This window comes from Mya arenaria, chromosome 3 (assembly GCF_026914265.1).
Source record: "Mya arenaria isolate MELC-2E11 chromosome 3, ASM2691426v1".
NCBI lineage: Eukaryota > Metazoa > Mollusca > Bivalvia > Myida > Myidae > Mya > Mya arenaria.
In genome coordinates this window covers 23,751,809-23,757,861 of record NC_069124.1, presented here as the reverse complement: position 1 = coordinate 23,757,861, position 6,053 = coordinate 23,751,809, and the positions used below count along the sequence as shown (strand labels likewise).

At 37.1% G+C, this 6,053-nt stretch overlaps 1 non-coding gene across 1 annotated transcript; it reads right to left on the bottom strand.

Moving 5' to 3' along the window:
* Positions 1-5,228: 5,228 nt before the first annotated feature.
* Trnal-uaa (transfer RNA leucine (anticodon UAA)) lies at positions 5,229-5,312 on the bottom strand. The gene has a single exon. It is a non-coding gene; the product is annotated as a tRNA-Leu (tRNA).
* Positions 5,313-6,053: the final 741 nt, after the last annotated feature.

Here is a 6,053-nt window from a genome sequence, read left to right as displayed (position 1 = left end):
ATACTGATTTATCTGCTTGCTTGTTTGTTTGTGCTGTCTTGCTTACCCCAGTAACGCGGGTCTTGTTTGCTATTGTGAGTACTGTTGTTTGTTTTCTTGGCCATCCAAAGTATTGTTCACGAAAGATAAACCATTGTTTCATAAAATTGGTTACATTTTGGTCTGTTGATTTTTTCACTGAAACCACAGTCAAACGGTTTTTCACCATATTTTTTTATGATAAACAGCCAGACTTGGTCATGGCTGAAACCGAGGAACATTTGTGATTGAACAAAATTTTAGCAGTGATGCTGCTTGTAATTCATAAATTTATTAAGCTTTGGTCTTGTCATATTGATTACGATATTGGTTGGAGCATAACTTGGTAAATGGTAAACATTTTGATAGTGTGCACATGTTACAAAACGAGCCGAGAAGTTTGATCTTCGACGGAGTTTGTTCTCCCGGCTTGGTAACAAGAGCAAAATGTGCACTGCATTTTGAAATGTTTCATTTTTGCGAAATGCTGTTGACAAAATGATTTGTTTGCTCGTGCCAGCATGGGTCGACGAGATTCGTTTCTCACTGTCCTTTATGCGGCCGTTAAAGGTGCAAGCCTGTTGTTTTGTCAATGTCTAAAGTTTAACTTGAATGAAAATTGAAATCAATATTGCAAGATCAAGCACTTTTTGAAAAAAATGTTAGTCAAAAGTGTTAGAATGTAGATGCTTAGTGAAATACCAGTGAAATCTACTAGGTTCATTGCATTCTTAGTTTGGTTTCGAAGTGCAAAACTTCATTCATCACAAACATTCCTCTTGAACGACCGAACATTGATATGTGGCAATGTTTTCGTTCAGCAAAATGATTTGGCAAAAGTAATTTAAAGGCTAGCATGAGTATGGAGGTGTCGTTAGACCAAATTAGTATTGGTGTAAGGTGGTGTACAAAAGCCAATACTCGGAACGGCTCATGTTCACCATGTCACGCTACAGGCAATGAAAAATAGGGAGTGGCAACCTCTTTGTATCGCCGTGGTCCGACAGTCCACACAATCTTTACAATGAGAGGGGAAACATAGGCAATCGGATGCTTCTTTCTAAGTGTGCCTTGTCGAGTAACTGCCATTGGCGTTGCCTTTATTTTCAAATTGGTGAACAAAAAAAAACTAGGTTAGGACCACATAATAGGGTTACGATGAAAATTAGGTTTCCCTTTTAATGTTTGAAGATAACAGCCACTGGCGTTATACTTCAAAAAATGGCTCGCAATACATATCACACGAACATTCAACATTTCAACATTTTATCAGCAGCATTTTTCATTTTTCAAAACAAAAATACTCAGATGTACACAAATAATGCAAAAACATGAACAGCAAATTCAAAAATTCTGCTGTGTTGAAATTTAAAAAATCAAACATGAGATTGTATGAAAAGCTTCAGAAAAATCATTTTTTTTATTTTCAAACATGTTAAATCTGACGATCATAAGCCATATGTACAAAAATAATGCGGCACGAAGTCCATGAAATCTGAAAAATTGATAATTTACTTAAACTGGCGTTCACACAAGATTTCACGAAAAAGTTAAAATCTTCATGATTTCAACAATCACACATCACAAGAACTCTGAATGACAATTTCATGTTCTGAACAAAAAAATGCATCGAAAATTTTGAAAATCTAGAAGTTAACGTGGGATCTCAAGATTTCAAAAACGAACTATAGGCTTCATTCTTCAAAAATTATAGGCTTCATAAAACTCACTCAAACACTCAGATTTCAAAACCTTCAACATTTGTACTCTGAAACTAGCGTTCACACCAGATTTCATGAAAAAAAATCAAATCTTCATAATGTTGAAAATCTAGAAGTTAACGAGAGATCTCAAGATTTCAAAAAAAAAAAAGTATAGGCTTAATTTATTCAAAAAAATATAGGCTCATGCAAATCTCTCAAAAAATTACAAATCTCACAATCATAAGCCATATGCACAAAAAAATGCAGCTAAGTCCATGAAACATGAAAAATTGATATCTTGCTAAAACTGGCGTTCACACAAGATTTCATGAAAAAAATAAAATCTTCATAATGTTCAAATTCAACAAATCAACATTTGCAGCAAATCTCACAAATCTCACAATCATAAGCTATATGCACAAAAAGCCCCAAGTCCATGAAACATGAAAAATTGATATCTTACTGAAACTGGCGTTCACACAAGATTTCATGAAAAAAATAAAATCTTCATAATGTTCAAATTCAACAAATCAACATTTGCAGCAAATCTCACAAATCTCACAATCATAAGCCATATGCACAAAAAAAGCCCGAAGTCCATGAAACATGAACAATTGATACCTTACTGAAACTGGCGTTCACACAAGATTTCATGAAAAAATATAATATCTTCAAAATGTTCAAATTCAACAAATCAACATTTGCAGCAAATCTCACAAATCTCACAATCATAAGCCATATGCACAAAAAAGCCCCAAGTCCATGAAACATGAAAAATTGATATCTTACTGAAACTGGCGTTCACACAAGATTTCATGAAAAAAATGATCTTCAAAATGTTCAAATTCCACCAAGTCCATGAAACTTGAAAAAAATGATATTTTGCTGAAACTGATTTCACATAATCTTCATAGAAAAACTACTTCATTCACAGAACTATCTATTTAAGCACAATTATAATGCGATGCGCATTAATTTTGGCCATTGGGTATATAATCTCCACATTTTTCAATATTCGTCATTCCAGTAGAAAGCTCTTAGCACAGAAGTGCTGTTAGTCTGCTGGGAGCCCAAATTGGGTTTGAACTTCTCAGATTTCTCCTCGCACTATGAACTTGGTGCATCAGAGATACAGAGAAAATATCTGAGATGTTTTTTGACCTTCTGGTTTGAACATGAGAACCGTATGTCGCGATACCTCATAATTTTTCGCTTTTCAGTCTGGCCAACTCATGTTTTCGATCACTTTGACATCGCCTGACGAATACGATCATTCTCTGTGATAGCCATTAGCTCATATACAATTCAAAACCGATTTTGTCAAGTGATTTGTTATTTTCGTCTGGTAGCATGAGCATAGAAGTATAGCTTCGACGAGATTTGTTTCTCATTGCTCAATATGCTACGGTCTTGGATGCAATGCAATGATTTTGTCAACTTCGCAAAAATATTTTGGCAAAAGTAAAATTTGAGAGGCTACCATGAGTATGGAGGTGTCGTTAGACCAGCTTAGTATTGGTGTAAGGTGATGTACAGTGCCAATACTAGGAACCGCTCATGGTCATCATGTCGCGCTACGTCATACGCAACTACGCTACAGGCAATGAAAAATAGGGAGTGGCAACCTCGATGTATCGCTGTGGTCCGACACAGCACACAGTCTTTACAAAGAGAGGGGAAAACACAAGCAATCGGATGCTTATTCCTAAGTGTGCCCTTTCGAGTAGTTGCCTTTAGCGCGGCCTCAGTTTTTCAAAATTCAAAATTCAATCGCTTCTTTGCTCATAAGGTGCGATACATAAAAGGAAATGCTTTCTCAAATCATAGTTAGCATTTCCTACCTGCAAGTAAAGCGAGCATATATGCCTCTATGTGCTTAAGAGGTGTGTTTGAAAGTGAACTCTGTAGCCTTCTCTTAGCTCAAAAGAGAAATAAGTCTACAGAGTTTTCAAGCCTAACTTATGGTTGAGGGTACTTGAAGTTGATCGCAGAATTTCCTTCTTTGATCGGACTATGCGGCTGAGGCACTCGATTCTTGCCCCAGTACAGGCCTTCTTGTATCTGAGATCACTAGTTCAGCGTTGTGCCTACAACGAGTCAGCAATACCCCGTTTGTTACACCCGAGTAGTCCAGCACTCTACATTACAGGTGTAACTAAGTGTAGGATTTCCTTCTTTGATCGGACTATGCGGCTGAGGCACTCGATTCTTGCCCCAGTACACGCCTTCTTGTATCTGAGATCACTAGTTCGGCGTTGTGCCTACAACGAGTCAGCAATACCCCGTTTGTTACACCCGAGTAGTCCAGCACTCTACATTACAGGTTTAACTAATTGTAGAAGGTCGCCTGGGAGGCCTCTAATGGGTGCTGATTTTGCGTAGTGTATAACACTAGGAAAATAGGTTTCTAGCTCAGAGTAACCATTTTCCGATCTCGCTGATGCGGTGGGTAATCTGACCAATGCCAGTCACAAGTCTGGATGAAAAACAGGGAGTGACCACATTACATAACAAAAAATTGCATTATAATTGTTAGCTCTTATAACTCGAGTATCATTCATTTATTCATTTATTCAGTTGATGTCAACCATGTCAGACGCAACTTTAAACTCGGTAAAACAGTTGGCAGATCATATGCAACACAGTCAAACACAATTGTTGCACATGAAGACTATCGTAGTTAACAACAGCACACACGTATCTGGCGTCTTGAGAAAACTTTCGCAACTAATTCGTAAAATTGTAAAATCACTTCACAAAATAGTTTCATCAAAAAAACCTCCTAGCAAGATGAGCCAACCAGAAATTAGATCTGGAGAGGTGATACAACTGGCAAGGAAAATGAAACGTGACTTAAAAAACTACAGAACTGAGTTGAACACAATATCAGAACATTGTGGCAGGGAGAAGGCTATTGACATTTTATCCGAAATCCGATCGGTATCCAAGATATTTCGAAAAGTATCAACGCTAGGAGATCTTCTATGTAATCATCTTAGCAGAGAGACAAGCATCCAAAAGGAATTGCACTTACTAAACAATGAAAAAAACATTTGTCAAATTTGTGTTACGGACAAGAAATGTATTGTGTTTACGCCATGTGGCCATTTGACTTGTCATGCATGTTCTATCAAAACTAGTAAATGCTATTTTTGCAGAACTGTTGTTATTGGAAAATATCAAATTTATGAATAAAATGTAAACAATTATTTGTATTTTTGCTTTCTGTTTATTTCATTTACATGGAAAGGTGAACTGTGTTAATCACTCAAACACTACCCTTTCAGATTCACACAGTTATGCTGTAGACAGCCGTAATACGTTAGTTAGCTCAAATTTCATTGGTTTCTGAAGTTGACGAATGCATGTTGTTACAATACAGTATTGTTGTAACTTGGGTACTTTTTAGAGACTACATTATTAATCAGCCGGCTGGTTCGTCGTTTATTTAATACGCATTGAGGGATGGGAAACTGCGTACAATAGGACTCCTAATGCAACAAAATCTAGTACGGGTGGGGTTCGAACCCACGCGGACATTTCGTCCATTGGAACTTAAGTCCAACGCCTTAACCACTCGGCCACCGTACTTGGTGCTAACCTGCTGGGAAGTGAAGATTTTGTCTGAAGTACACCACGCTGTATACGCGTTTTACAATTTAGATGTATTTGGCTATCTTACTTTCAAAGAGTTATACAACTTGTACATCGATTTTATTTAAATAGAATACAACTTGTGTTAAACTGTCAGGCTAAATATAAGCTAAAAACCAGTGCGTAGTGACTCGCAAACCGGAAGTAAACAATATGTCGTTTCCAAGATTACGAATGCATTTTCTTTAATAATGTACTGCTTTTTGAGCATTTCAAATCATAAAAAAACACACAGCAGTGACTGTACTATTTACATTTCACTTACTATGGCAAAACGATATACTGACATCGTTGGGTTTGCTGGACTACAGTACAATGATTATTTCAAAACATTCTGTTGGAATGCCAATTGTGTTGTGCTGGAGTCTTTACCGTAGAACCTTGTGAACGACATGAGCTTTTGAACATTTTCCCTCCAGCTGGCTACTGCCGAAACTGTTATAAATATGTGTGGTACTGTAATGATTGTAAGGCTGATGCAAACGCCACCAAAAGTGCGAATGAGAAACTATTGTCTGTCATGCTTCTTCCACCGATTTGACAATCTTGCAATCTTGGCCGGCTAACCCAGCTAACCCGGCTAACCCGACGTGGTTGAAATAAAATCAGCAAGATATTTCAATTTCGTTCAAACTTGTCATGATCAACGAATTTGTTTCATTTCATTTCGACTGAAGC